The sequence below is a fragment of the Ambystoma mexicanum genome, chromosome 3q (genome assembly GCF_040938575.1).
Source record: "Ambystoma mexicanum isolate Mex_15411 chromosome 3q, UKY_AmexF1_1, whole genome shotgun sequence".
Lineage (NCBI taxonomy): Eukaryota > Metazoa > Chordata > Amphibia > Caudata > Ambystomatidae > Ambystoma > Ambystoma mexicanum.
Genome location: NC_090926.1, coordinates 675,058,859 through 675,074,719, shown reverse-complemented (window position 1 = coordinate 675,074,719; position 15,861 = coordinate 675,058,859). Strand labels below are relative to the sequence as shown.

General features: G+C 45.3%; 1 protein-coding gene across 6 annotated transcripts in view; it reads right to left on the bottom strand.

Annotated features, from left to right (window-relative positions):
• The window catches only part of ARHGAP44 (Rho GTPase activating protein 44), an 819,716-nt gene that overhangs the window by 87,813 nt on the left and 716,042 nt on the right, over window positions 1-15,861 (bottom strand). The window lies entirely within an intron of this gene.

The window sequence follows — 15,861 nt, the reverse complement described above, 5'->3', positions numbered from 1 at the left end:
AGATCAGTCCTTCTGAGTCCTCAACAGTCCTTATTTATCCATCTCCCAAAGGGGTGGGGAGGCTGATTATACTATGCCCAACCCTCTGAAAATGTGATAGGTCAGAGAATTACCCCTCACCTGATTTGAGAAAGGAACAGTGTGTCATGTGTCAGAGTGACACTGTGTTTAGGGTCCAGAGATAATCCCTCCCCTTTGTTCTTACCCAGAAAATCTATGTTTCCCAAAAAACATATTTCCAATATCCACAACTTGTTAATAATACATAATTACATGGCAGATTAACTAAGGTACGTTTCTGTCAAAATCTTACCTTCATATGAGTTTTGGTTCACAAATGACAGTTTTTCGCACTTTTGGGCGGTTACTCAGTGTCAGTTCTGTACCAATTTTTACACATGCATGCACATACCATCTGGGCACATTCCTGTAAATTTTCATTTCCTACCATAATCACAATAGCTAGAATATGAAAATGTTCATGGTTTAGTCTCTGAATGTCGCACAGATTCCAGATTAGTTTTAAACTGTGAGCAAACTTTTCATTTTAATAACCTATAAATTCCATATTTTTATCAGTTTAGTACAATTTGCTGTAAGTCTTTTTCTCAAACATACAGTTGCTTCAGTTTCAAATCCACATTTTCAGTCTGGCCTGCCTCCAAGGCTTGGCTGAGCCAGAGAGTAACATGAGCTTGTTCCTGCCTGGGCTGGTTTCTGTCACAACCAAATTAGCATTTTTTTTCAGTTCAAGAAACCCATTGTCTCTTTCCCAGAGCAGCAGAGGAATTCTCCTCCCCTTCTCATTAGCATGCCCATGAGATATCCTCTCCTTTTGGTGGGAAGGTACAGGGTGGTGTGTTCTCAGTGGAAAAAAAAAACCTCTTTGAAGTTTTAGCTAAATCAGGTTACCTTATGGTCAATTGTGACATTGTTCCTGGTGAAAAATTAGTTACAAATTTAAAATAAGCAATATATCTTCAATTCCAGTATTTTGCAACATGAAAATCAATGTGTGGCACCCTGTATTGAATTTGATGGAAGTCCCTTCTTTCCCCACACTTAGATTTTGAGACACAAATTTAATGTGACAGATTTAGATATCGCCAGCTTCTGACAGAGGCGAGTGGCGGTATTGCACCTATTTTCAACATATTTTCTCAAGCAAGCATCTTTTACATGTGGATTTTCTTCTGATAAATGTACTTCTTCTGATATTATATTTATGTGGATTCTTGAAGCAAAATGATGTTTAACATCCAACAAGGAGGTTCGATCTTTTGTGTGGTTTGTGAACCATGTTTTTTGCAAATTTGACAACCAAGAAAAAAGGATTTCCAAACAGCTCTGTGCTTCTTTTGCAATCAACACTGCTTTTTCAAGTAGTTTCAGGCTGCTATGTGGGTAGCCCAATGGTGGGTTTTGACAGTGGTCTCCTGTGTTACCACTGACATAGGCAAAAGTGGATGGCGGCCTATTTTTCAGATTTTCCCTGCACACTTCTGGGTGATTTTAGCATGCATAATGCTTTCCAGTGGCCATTCTGATGTTCCTGATGCAAGCAGCGCACAGGAATGTTGAAGGGCCTGGACTAGTGGGGGAAAACATCCCACAATACAACATTGACTGGACAGCCCCTTTTATCATTGGGTAACGATTGTATTTTCCCTGTGTTGCAACTAACCAACGATCCATGACCTTGCAGATATAAGCCTGCCTTTCCATCCACATTACCAAAATCGGACAAGGAGATTTATAATTTACTTGTGCTTCCAATCTGTTTGGATCCCTTCTGGTTTACTAGAGGTGTGGGGCTGATGATGGTTTAGAAACCGATATTCATCCCTGGATCACTGGTGCCCCGGAAGTTAATTAGTCACATTGGTGGCAAGCAGTCAGATCAGTTGGAGCCTTGCGCACAGCTTAGTCACACAATGATAAAAGTACTGTTAGTAATATTTCAGTAGAAGCGAGGGCAGTTGGGTAGAAGACCCCAGGGGACGGGCTAGGCCCTGTGTACCCGAACGGACAAAATCTTCTGGAGGGGGAAAATGACAAGGACGACCGCATGAGCAGTGTTTCTCGCCAATCATCCCACCAGGGGGTAAGTGTGGTTTCTCAACACTCAAGAGTGTCAGTGAGGATAGGGGCTAGTGTGGCATCCCACAGATCCCAGGCCTCAGTACACTCTCTAAGTGGCCCAGTAATTGTTCCTGCTGTTAATGAGGTAGCGGCTAGAAAGCTCCTGTTCAAGGAGAGGACACTAGCGGTAGAGGAACAGAAACAGCGGGACAAGGTCACCACAGAGCTGCACAGTGTGACACTTGAAGAGCAGAAGGAAGTGAACAGATCCACCTCTAGCGAAAGCAGCAGTAGTGGCTCAAACCAGAGTGCCCGGTATAAGCCCCGACGGCACATCCTCAAAGACTTAGTACAGGCTTATGAAGTGGGGAAATATATTTTTTACTAATTTGAAGCACTCGAGCTGGCTTTCCAGCTACATGAGGTGGAGAAGGTACTGTGGGGTAAAGCCCTGATGAATTGCTTACTGACACCAGGGACTGATGCAATTCTTCAGTTAACTCCTGAGGAAAGGCTTGTTTATCAGAGCATGAAGGCAGCCCTCCTCAGGAAGTTCTGAAAAGCCCCAGAACAGTATCCTAAGAGTTTCAGAGAGATTGGAAACAAAACTGGGCAGACATTTGAAGCATTCACACACATGTCTTTTTAATATCTGAGCGGGTGGGTGACTGGTAGTGACTGGTAACAAAGTTGACACATTTGAAGGGATGTAAAATTTGATTGCGTGTGAGCACATATTTAAAAATTGTGAGGTTGACCTACGGCAGCATCCTGTGGACAAGACTATCACAGACCATAGGGATCTTGCAAAGGCTGTCGACAGGTTTGTGAGTACTCAAGTCCAGAAAAAGGCTCAGGTGAGCACACCCAAACAGAATAGAAATCGGCGGACAAAAAAGTAAACAAGGATGGGAAGGATAAAGGTCCAACCTAATCCTATTCAAAGTCAGGTCCACAAAAGAATGAAAGGAAATCCCAAAACTCTAGTTCAGCCATGCACACCAAAAAGAAGAGTGCAGGCACCCCTAACACTGGTATACCTGCGTTCTCACCACCCAAATGTTGTTTCGTGTGTAAGAAGCTGGGCCATAGGAAAGGGGATCCTGCTTGCAAGGGCTTACCCAAGCAAGTCATAGTGAATGTTGGACTCGTGGAAGAGGCCACCGTTAGTGTGGGCCTCTTAAAGTTGGACTTCCCAGTAGGCCAGGGAGTGGATAAATGTGGATTGGTTACACTGAGTGGGAACAGCACCGGGTTTCCAGAAGCGATCCCAGTTCCCAATAACACTCAACTCTAGCTAGAATATGTGTATATCAATGGACACAAAAAATCTGCGGTCCGAGACACCGCGGCTAGTGTCATTTCTGTCACTCGGCAGTGGGTACAGCCAGACCAGTATATTGATGGGCCTGATTGTAGTGTAAGTGGGTTTGATGGAAAGAGTAAGTGCCCCTTGGTGATAGTAGAGTTCAGCTGGCGAGGTGAAATGACCCATTGCCGTGTAGTGGCCAAAGACTCCATCCCTGTCCCATGTTGGTTGCAAAATGATCTTCCTGATCCTGGAAAGTGACAGTGGCTATCCGATTGAGGGCCAAAGAGATTGCCAGATTGAACACTCTCTGAGCCTTAGGGCCTGGCATGCTTCCAGAGGGCTTGTTGGAAGGACCAGAGTGGCCGGTAGTCACTAGTCCAGTACCACAGACTACTGAGCGCCCTAATCCTACGGGAGAGGGGATAGTATCCACTAAGGACCCTACTTTGGTAGCAGGGGAATCAGTGACTTCAGAGTTGCTTGGTGAAGTACAGGAAACTGAGGTGAAGGACCAGGTGGGCACAGATCTGAAGGGCCTAGCCAAACTGCATGAGTTTGCATCAGCTGTGGGCCCTGGTCAGACTGACTTATTCACAGCCCAGAAAGAGTTTCCCGCTCTGTCAGGTCTGATGAAACAGGCAGACAAGCAGGCTAAGGGTGAGGCCCCTGGACTGTGCAAAGTGTACTGGGAGAATTGACTACTGTACAGTGAGCCAAAAGACTCATAAGGCAAGGTCATCAGAAAGTTTGAGATTCCCCAATGCCAAAGAAAGTTCTTTTTGGATTTGGCTCACCACATTCCTTTAGCAGGTCACTTGGGAGTGACTAAGACATCAGATCAGTTGTGTGAGCACTTTTATTGGCCGCAGTTCGGGTAAACGTTAAGGAATTTGTCAGGTCCTGTCTGACTTGTCAAGTTTCTGGCAAATCAAGTGGTGCCACAATGGCCCTCTTCATTCCACTACCCGTGGCTGGGCAGCCTTTTGAGATAAGAAACATGGATATTGTGGGTCCTTTGGATCCTCAAACCAGCTCAGGCATATCGGTGGTGGAAGGCCACACCACAAGATACCCTGAGGCTGTCCCTCTGAGGAGCATCAAGGCCCCGTTGTTGCGAAGGCTCTGATTGGGATATTCTCCCATGTTGTATTCCCCAAGGAAATCATTTCTGACAGGGGATCAAACTTCATATCAGCGTATATGAAGGCCAGGTGGGAAGAGTGTGGAGTCACCTATAGGTTCTCTACATCTTTCCATCCACAAACAAATTGGTTTGTTGAGCAGTTCAACAAGACCCTGAAAGGCATGATAGGTGGCTTGGAAGAGCACCTGAGGAGAAAAATTGGATATTCTCCTGCCATGCCTTCTATTTGCCTACAGGGAGGTGCCACAGAACTAGCAGGGTAGGGTTTAGTCCCTCTGAGCTACTGTTTGGACACCCTGTAGGAGGTCCCCTCAGTCTAGTGAAAGAGGGATGGGAAAGCAAACCCTCATCCCCTACATGAGATGTGGTGGACTATGTACTTGTCCTTCGGTCTAGAATGGCAAAATGCATGGAACACTCAACAAAAAACCTAAAGGCCAGCCAGGAGTTGATGAAGCACTGGCACGACCAGAAGGCTACAGTGACAGTCTATTATCCAGGCCAGTGGATGTGGATTATGGAGCCTGGCAAACTAAGTGCCCTTCAAGACAAGTGGACTGGGCCTTACTGATAGGTAGAAAAGGTCAGTGAGGTGAATTAGCTCATTGATGTTAAAGGACCTAAACAGATGTGCAGGGTCATTCAAGTCAACCGGCTAAAACCCCATTATAGCCGGGATGACTTGGCCATGGCATTAGTGACTGATGGAGAGACTGAGAACACTGATCCCCTTCCGACCTCTTGCACACTGAAGCCACAGATGGGTCTGTTGAAGGTGCCAACCCTGCAATGGACCTGTCAGAACAGCAACTGACAGACTGTTGCTGTTTAAAGGGACAGTTTGCCGGTCTGTTTTCTCTGACTCCCGGTCATGCAGATTGGTGCACCCATGATGTGTGACACCGGAGACAGTAAGCCGGTGAAGAGTAAGATTCACTGGATGTCCGTTAAGGTCAGGGTCACCATGAAGGAGGAAGTTTCCAAGATGCTGTCCCTTGGAGTGATAGAGCCATCCCCCAGCCCCCGGTCTAGCCAAGTGGTACTCGTGCCTAAAAAGACCAGTGGTGGATGACTGAAGTTTGCTTTGTGTGTCAATTATGTCACAAAGACAGATGCTCACCCCATTCCTCAGGCAGACCAGCTCATTGATAAGCTCACTGCTGCCAAGTACATGAGTACCTTTGACCTCAGAGTGTGGTATTGGCAGATTTTCTTGACAGATGGAGTGAGAGAGAGGTCAGCATTCTCAAACCCAGAAGGACATTATCAGTTCACTGTGATGCCCTTTGGATTGAAGAATTCCCCTGTCACTTTTCAGCAGATTGTTAACTAGGTTAGAAAAGATTGCTGTCTTCAGCCACACCGGGAGGATCACTTATCCCTTCAGAAATAAGCTCTTCAGGCGCTGCAGAATGCAGGTCTGACTATCAACGTCACAAAGTGCCAGATAGCGACTTACCTAGGCCATCTCATTGGTGGAGGTAAGAAACAACCTCTCGAAGCAAAGGTACTGGCTGTGAAGGATTGGGATATCCCCACCACACAGACACAGGTGAGAGCCTTTCCAAGTCTTACAAGGTACCACTGGTCGTTCATCAGAGGGTATGGGACCATTGCCATCCCCCTGAATGATGTAACTTCCAAGAAGATGCCGAAGAAGGTAACTTGGAGCCCCGCCTATCAAACCTCCTTTCAGGATTTAAAAGGATGGATTGGGTAGGGCCCCAGTACTAAAATTGCCAGTCTATGGTCAGGAGTTCATTATCCATACAGACACCTGTGATTTTGGGATTGGAGCAGTGTTAGCACAGATGAACTCTGAAGGGGTAGAGCAACCTGTCACCTACATTAGCAGGCGGTTGACAAAAAGGGAGAGGAACTGGGTTGTCATAGAAAAAGAGGAATATGCGGCCATGTGGGCCGTAAACAAGCTGAAACCCTACATCTTTGGGTCTAACTTAAGATCCAGACAGACCACTCTGCTCTGTGATGGTTAATGGCGATAAAAAGGAAAGAATCCTAAGCTTTTACATTGGGCCATATGCCTACATGGATTAGATATGGACATCCAGAACAAGCCAGGCTCCTAGCATGTAAATGCAGATGTATGATCCAGACAGACCACTGTGCTCTTTGATGGTTAATGGCGATGCAAGGGGAGAATCCTAAGCTTTTACATTGGGCCATATCCCTACAGGGATTAGATATGGACATCTAGCACAAGCCATGCTCCCAGCATGTAAATGCTGGTACTTTTGCCTTGATGATGAACCGGACCCTCAATAGGGTGATGGTTCACATGTTGAGGCTAGGGTGCATGTGAGGAATTCGACCATCCGCACAGGGAGTGTGCACTCACCTGGGCTTTTTAGATTTTTTGAGATAAAAATGAATAATGTGAGATCAACCTCCGAAACTGTGTGAGGCCATTGTGCACACATTTTCCCTGCTCACCACACAACAAACGCATAGCCATGTGTACTTCAGGAGGATACAGCCTACAGGTGCCATCCTTCCCTGTCATGTTCAGCTGGAATGTGACAGCCACGGGTACATCAAAAACATCTCAGAGGGGGAAAGCATGACCTTCATCTGGCCATGGTCAGCCTAATTAAAATATCAAAGGCTCCATGGATCTGCCTCTCTATTGTCTAGTTCGTCTGGTTGCGGTGCATACTGATGGGAGTTAATTGAGGCAAGCCTGTGAAAGGGGCTTGTTCACAGAGCAGACAAAAAGGAGACAGGACTAACACCTTTTGGATATGAAATGTCTCAACTTGAAGCTAGTTCCCACCCCTCTGTATGAAGGACAGTGAATGGCATGTCTGGGTGCACTATTTACCGCAGGCAACCCTTACAGAGTGGACCCCTTTCAGAGCGAGACATATGTGATTTAAGAGAGACAGGAAGTCTGCTCTCATCACAAACCTCAAGGGAAACCTGTGCTTTGATCAAGAATCACAGAGGGCTCAGTTAGGCAGAGAGACACTTTTATGTACAACAGACAGGAAGATGGGTGGGACTTAGGAGTACATGGTGTCACCCCTTACCTTTCCTGTTGCAAAGCACTCAGGTTCTGACCTCATGCATAACAGAAGATTGTTTGTGGGGCCCCAGATTGGTTCCTTAAGGTCCCATTTGGCTTTAAAAGAGGGCTGAGGGCCTCACTTAGCAGGTCATCTGACGACTTTGAAAGGAGTAAGAAGAAGGACTCATTTGGACCCTGGCTGAAGGTACAGTCGTGGGAGAGCTGGATGAGCAATGGTCGTGGGAGCAGGACTAGCCTGTAACATTTGGAATGGGAGAAGGGACTAAATCTAGTCCGAGAAGGGACTAAATCTAGTCCCGTTTCCCTGTCCATTGTAGCCGGGGAAGAAAGGGAAGGAACTCTGGGATTCCGCGCTCCGAACGGAGCTTCAGGCAAGTCTTACCCACGTAATGACCCGGCGAGGTTCAATCAGATAGTTTCTAACAATCTGATTGTCCCTTGCTGGGTACTAATACAACTATTGATTTAAACTATTAATCACGAAGAACTGTGCTTGTGTTTCTTTGATGCAGTTATCCTGATTTGGGATGGGAGAGAAAAATAGATTTTATTTGGTGTTTTCTGTCAAGTGTAAAGCCTGTCTTGCCATGAGTCTGCCACTATTTTGGGGTGGTCAATAATCTTTCCTTTTAGGTTGGTTGGTGTAAGGAGGAGGTTAACACGCATGTGCCCCTTGAGCCTACTGTGAAAAGTTACCATCTATACATAATTTGCCCCCAGCTCGTGTCATGTCTGAAAACATGCATGCCATAAGCACACCTCCTCACCTTCTCTGGCTAGGGATAATGGCAGCCGCCTCTTCACACACACATAATTCAGCATTATGTCTTTCTTTACGCCAGTGCCAGCACAGGAGCTGTCAGTGCCCAGGCAGCATGCCACCTTCCTCCGAGGAGCATTTTTCAGAAGCAACTGGGCCATCTTGCACAGGTCCTTAGTTCGGGCATGGGCAGCATCACCACAGGGCAGCTGCATATACCGTCCTTACCCTCTCCCCAATGGTACTCCTCCAACAGTACACAGAGTGGTCCATTGATCCAGACACTGCGGGCTGTGGGGTTGGGAGGGGGTTTGACAAGTGCCTTTGCACAACTATGAAGGTGCCAAGCATCCCCTACCACTGTGAACAGTCCAAGCAAACATCCCCTGGCAGCATCCACACTTAACTAAAAGTGCTGCTTTTTCCATCTGCCACAATGCTGAATCATAACAAAACATGATTTGATGAAATTACATGGTTTCTGGTGCTATTCACTCGTTGGATGGTGTCAGGTAACCCTGGGAGAGGCTATACTAGAGGGGTTCAAAGAGTGTACCAATAAAAAGTGAGGAGATGTAGGAAAGCAACTATACACAGCAAAGTGGCTGACACGGTGAGAGTGAGGCTGAGACATAGTGAGAGCAGTAACGTGATGGGATCTAGGATGGGAAGAGGCAAGAGATGCGAGGTTTGGTTTTTTTTGTGTATAGCGCGCAAAGCCCTTTGGCATCTCGGCGCTTGACTTAAGACAAGGTCACAATAAGTGCCATATGTGGTTACAGAAGAGGCATATATGAGGGCGAGGATCAGGTATTATAACATAAGAGGTCTGCATACAAAGGCAATAGCATACATCCTATTATGTAGCAGGAGCTTAAAAACATATACACAGTGGCTATGTTAGGGAACTAGCGGGTAAAAACGAGTAAATAGGGTAGAGGGCTAATGCACCAAGGGACGTTCACCTCTTGTAGGGAACTGCATCAAGTACATATAGGTGAAATAAGGTAGTAGGTATATCCAACAATGGGACATTCGCCTCTTGTAGGTAACTTACATATTAGGTCAACAATAGGCGTCAGGCGAAGGATGCCTGTCGGTGAAAATATTTTTGATCAAAATGGCCACAGCAGCTGAGCAAAGCATGTGATATTATGACAGGTGCAACTATCCCATGTATAAACACCAAGAATTGTCGGTGGGTGTCCCTTCGGCTACTGAGCTGTGGCTAAAAGTCATTGGTCGGTGCAAGAAGATGGGATAAAAAGATGTGTAGGGTTTAACCATACTGTGCATGAGCAAGTCAAATGTTTCCAAGCAACCCAATCCAGAGACAGGATACATTGTCCACATACCTTACGTGCTTCAGTCATCACCCCAACCAATCTCGGTGACGTGCCACAGCTGCCAAATCACTTCCCCACTGATATGGCTAATCTGCCTTGAACTAGGGATCAAGTGATCCTCTGAGTTGGGGCCATGCACATGCATAGATTTCTACAGCTGGTCTTGGCTAACCATTTGCATACGTCGTGGTGCTCATTCATTCTGCTGAACCTCACTTGTCCTACCTGCCTCACCCAGCCTCTTCTGTGTGCAGACACAATAGTATCAACAGGACTAAAAGGCTGTTCTGAATTGACACTCATAGGGCCACAACCTAGGCTTTAAAAAGCCACTCAGACAAGTGCTATTGACCAGGTGGACTATAAAGAAAACCAATACATCCGCGGATTGCTTGTGTTCTGCCGCTGGCATTCATTTGCACCCACTACCTTCGTCTCAGACACATTGAGCAGGCGCACTCTCAGTTTGCAGTGCGTCTCAGAGGAATGTGAGGCGGAGAGAAACACATTCAGCAAGTAGTCTCCCTAAGCCTGATGTAGTCGGAGGTTAAAAAAAGGGACATGCCAGACTTCAGCCTTCTAGACGCTAGAGTGCTCGGAGTTGCTGTTGCCTGTCCTACTAGCTGCTGCTCTAGCAATGTTCATGGGAGTGACTCTCCACAGCAGCATGTTGCACCTTAATATTATTATTATTATTAGTATGGTATTTATTGAGTGCAGACCTAGCTTCGAGAAGCAACGGAGCACTTTACAGAGGTAGCACTTACAATTGAGTCTTTAAGTGTCCCACCCCTGAACGGTGTCTGAAACACAGACACTCCCCCTTTAAAGTGGGGGGCCTATAATTGATGCCAAGAGACGTTTAAAATGTTGGTTCATGCTTTTGTATGGATCCACCATCACTTAAGACTCACAGAATTCATCTCAGATTCTGCATAATTGTCTGGCTAGCGGAGTCCAATATGCTCCTGTTCCCTGCTAGACAGATTGATACCCAGCAAGTATATTAATGGCAATGCCTTGCGGGCTCACAAAGGTCATAGGGGACAGAATGTAGTGGGCAACATCTGCCAGATGTGAGTTGGTGTAAATAAACCCCCCTCCAAAGGCCAGCTGTGGATTTTCTTGAACTCACTGACAGTGCTGCACTGCTCAAACAGATGGACTGGATATTTCCAGCTGTTGGTGTGGAAATATAAGTCACAAAACAGATGTGGTGCTGTGAGTCTGTCTGAAATCAATGCAGATTGTGGGTGTCACATAAAGTATGTCACACACAGACTGACATCTGAGGACATACTGCATTAACAGGAGTTTGATAACATGGGCAAAGCAAGGGTTATGCACAGTGCTCCCCAGCCTCATAGTAAAGACATCTGAGGGACCTTGTGAAGCTTCCTCAACTTTTTTGGGCCAAATGAAATTTTGCTGAATTCTTTTTACTGTATTTGATGTTTCTGTACCACAGAAATTGGCAGGAACACCCCTGCAACCTGACCTTCTATAAACCCAACCAAACCCACCAATGTAAAAATAATGTTCGCCAAATGGTTGGTCGAAGAAAATGGGGAATACCCATCGGTGTGGTTGTCCACCCTGACATTTTAAGTAGCCAGAGAGGTCAGCTTCTCAGAGGCTCTTAATGTCTCTAAAACTTGCAAAAACTTCTTCTGTGAAGTCGACTCATGGAGAATTGTTTCCTTGCTTCAGATCTGTGTAGTTCCATTGCAATTGCAACAAGGGAAACAAGGGAAGCGTTGCAGGCAGAATAATGCAGACTGGAAACTTGGCAGCAGTGGTCTGTTATGTTATGCCATGTTAATTTATATGGCACACTTCTGCCATTTCCATCGTCTCCAGGCGCTCACATGGCTCTGTAAGGTAAAGTGGGGTGGGTTGGGTTGGTTAGTGAGGGAGAGATGCATAGGATAGATGTTGTACTCCTCTGTTGATGCGTGCAGAACCAGGAGCAAGTGGCGTCTCTGTGTGTGAGCTTTCTAGGTGTGCAATGTTTGTTGTAATCAGAAGGGTAGCGTCCAGTGTTTGTGTTGTTTGGTGTCAGAGATGATTGGTTTTGTAGTTTGGTTAGAGAGTGATGTGCAGTTTGAGTGTTTTGGTGGGATTTTTCACTAGCCATCTGGGCATGTGTGGTGTGGGTTTGTAGAAGAGAGAGGACGGTGATGGTTACTGGGTTTTGGGTTGTCTCTGCATATTGTGTAGCCATGGTATTTCTTCCTCTCTGTAGGTATTGATCCTGTGTTTTACTTGTTCCAGGCTTACAGTAAGTAGCAGCGTGCATGCGGGAGATCCTCTCGTGGGGGTGGTGGTTGTATAGTTGATCTTTATTTATGTAGGTGAGTTGCATAGCCAGGTGTTCAGTCATTTCCTGTAAGTTAAGTGGTCTTCTCTCGTTCATATTTCCTTTGGGATCAAGTTCCATTGGTGGCTACCAGATGGGAGAAAGCAGTTCCTCAGAATGCCCTCTTCTCGTAGCGTCTTGTTTCTGTTTGGAGGTTGGTGCTAGATCTTATATCTCTTCTCAGTTGGTAACGGGCGATTTGATCAATGCTTGCTAACCTTCTAAGATGCCACCTATGATGTATCTTAGCACAATCAAATCCTAGCGCATGGCTGTATCACTGCTGATTCCCCTGCCGCCACTCTCCATAAGGATGCTGATGGTAATGCTAGGATCTGATGCTTCCATGCACCACTGTGATTCCTTGAGTGCTGCTGTGGTGCCGAGGCGCCACCGAGATGCCCTTTAAGGTGCATTGTGACATTTCTCATTTAAGGGCAGAAATCAGGTACCCACAATAGTGCCAGGCCCTTGTGGACTATAGGTTCTGGCAGATGCAGGTGAACAACTGTGGCTGTTTACTGCTCTGCATGAAAACATTATACATAGGAGATATGTGTTGTGAGACTGATGTGCTGTTGGGCAGGAGGGGGGTTGGTGTGCTGCCGTTCAGTGGGCTTCACAAGTACCATTGGTCTTATGGTAATCACTCACATCTCACAAACACAGTACCATGTTGTCCATCTTCCACTTCCACTGTGAGAATTCACAGTTGTGCTTGCTCTTCCTACCCTCCATATATGGCAGTGGTCTTCCAACTGGGGCAGCCCAAATGGTGTCTGGCTGAAAGGATGCCCGGGGTGGCTCTTTTAAAATGGAATTAAGATGAATTTTTAAGATAAACAAGGATTAAGATGCCACTGATTCTGTGACTGTGGCATAGAATGACTGTGTACAGTTCCACTTCTACCTTTTTGTGATCATAGGGCGTGTGGGTTTTAAACTGGCTGCAATGAAGTGACTATTCACACCTGGAGAAGGGTGCTCGGCGAATCAGGTGGCTGGAAATACGGTTGGAAACTGTGAGTGTCTGCCCTCATTGACCCCCAGCCAACAGTGCTCCTTTGCCAGGTGGTGCCTTTTTTTGTAGTGATCAGCCCTGGTCTCTCCCTGTCCCACTACTCCCTAGACCCCTTGCCAACCTGCGCCCCTCCCACGGTCCTGACTTACCTTCTCGCCGGGGGACCTCTTTTTCTGGCTTCCCTTAGGGCTACCTAGTCTCGGGCTGGTGGGCTATTACAGGTCCTGTGCGCATCTGAACATGGAGGTGATTGCTATAGCATAGTAGGGCCAATACTATTTAACAATTTAATTTACATCAAGTGCTTTTTCAGCCAAAAATATTTATTGAATGACTTCAAGTTCGAAAAAACATGTATATTTAATTTTTTTATATCGTAATTACATTTTTTTAACATGAAATGTAATAATATAACATTGTCAATGTTTAAATTTTAATAATATAAAAACGATTACAACTTTCTACTGTTCAATGAAATGTTTATGTAGATATCTTTTTTAACCACCTGGGGCCGCTGTTCTGTCAATGTTTTCCATTCACTTCTATTGACACCAGTACACCCTGTTTCGGCGCCGCCAGTTCGGCGCGGGCCGATTCGCTGCGGCCGGTTCGGCGACGGGATGTTTCGGCGCTGGGATGTTTTGGGGCGCCGCACACCAGTGCACATCGCCTGCTGTTTAGGGAAACGTCCAGTGCAGTGCACTGAAAGTGGGAGTTTCAACTTCATCCCACACTATTTTAAAATGAAACTGTCCTAGAGCAGTTTCATTTTTTTTTCATTTCCTGTGCCGAACGGGCCGCGCCAAATCGTCCCGCGCCGAACCGGCCGCGCTGAAATGTCCTGCTCCGTATTGACACTCATACGTTTCGGTCATTTTGGATTTCCTACTTTTGAGTTTGGGACGTGTTTCATCCGAGTTCCTATTGGATTTGCTATGTTTTTTCCGTGGATTCACTGATTTTGCTCTTTCATGGATGTGGATTTTTTTGCTAGATTGCCGATTTTTGTGGATTATGCTAGGTTTTTTTCATGGATTTTTTGCTCCTTGTGGATTTTTTATGGAGTTCTCATGGATTTTTCTCTGGTTCGCCAGGATTATTTATGGGTTTTATTATGGATTTTCATTGGATTACATTTATGCCGCTTTCATGGATGTGGATTTCGTGCTGGGGATTTCATGCTGGATTCCATTTTTTTTTGTGGATTTTGGTTTCTTTTGCCGGTTCTCCTGGATTCTTTTGGTTTATTTTATTGGATTTTGTTTGTGTTGCGGATTCCCATGGGTCTGGATTTCTCACTGGTTTCGTGTTGTTTCTACTTTTCCAGAATGCTGTGGTAAATCTATTGTCCATTTTTTAACACTTTATATTGAAACCAACACTGTTCAAGATGTCATTTTCTCTAGCTTCTCCAACGATAACACGCATTCTTGCGACTGCTGTACGGTCCTTTTGTGCATGAATATTAATTATTCTACAACAAACAACATTGCAAATCGAGAGCATGTTTTACTGAATTCTTTTTCCATAATGCTCATTTACCGATTTTACATTCAAAAAGTGAAAAGTGTCTATATGCCGCAACTCTTTTCGATAAGAGTTTCGGTGTATAAACTCATTTGACTTTATGAATGTAAATTCGGTGAAACAGATTTCGGCAAAAAAAGAATCGGTTAAACATGCCCTCGATATTTATTTTACGATGTAAAGACATGAGACCTACGTAGCATAACCTGTGCTTCTGGCTGTAGCACGGGTGTCATCTGTGGCTGCTCCTGGCACACCATTCACAGAAAAAACATGCAGCCAATGACATGTGTGTGTAAACTGGCCCGAGGTTTACTGCTTTTCCTTATTCTTCCCACATTAGGCTGATGCGACTTGCCTCACACACTGTGGGGATTGACAGTACAAGCCTAGCCTGCTTGCCAAATGTACGGACATTACATTATGAAGCAACACCCACAAATACATAACCAGAGATGTGTTTCATCGCAAAGTGATCCAGACATGTTGCCGTGCCCACCTAACACAACATCAAGTGTATCTAGATGGGCTGTGAGTCCCTTGAGTGTGCAGCATTCAGATTGTGCAAGTCCAATTCAAAAGCCTATTGTTGAGGCCTCCCACCAGCTGCTTTGCACCACATGGCCACCACCACTGCCACACCCATAGACTATCCAGCAGTGCAGAATGTTTTCTTTTAGTTGTCTGTGTGGGTGGTGCAAATCTTAAACTTTACTCAGGGTTCTTCTATGTCCCTACATCGAGTTTTTTCAAAATATTTTTTTTCGATGGAATTATTTTGAAAAAACGAATTGAATGGTATTAGTTTTATATTTTGGGGGTGTCCCCCTAAGCCCCCACTTCCTAATTTTATAAACCTGTACCCTGACCCCCTCCACACCCCTTGTAAACCTTTACCCCTCCCTCATATATTTTGATGAGATTATTCAAAAGAATGTCAGGAAAAAAAGTTGATTTCTCCATGATTACATTTTAAATGAAATGACCCATGTAAATTATGTTTAATTGATCAATAACGTGTAGATAACATAAATAGCAGCAGTTCCATATCTGTTGGCTAACTGTTGAACAGACGGGCCATTTTTAGATGCATTAATTGGGTCCCTCAGGGCTGGACTGGGAACTAAAAGAGGCCCTGGAAATAATTACTGGGGACAAAAAAAGGCCCTGGAAATAAAGTTCAAAGTGGCCCCATATAACACATTTTCAGCAAGCCCAATGCTTTTCCTATGAGAAAATTTGGAAATACCACAGACCTTTG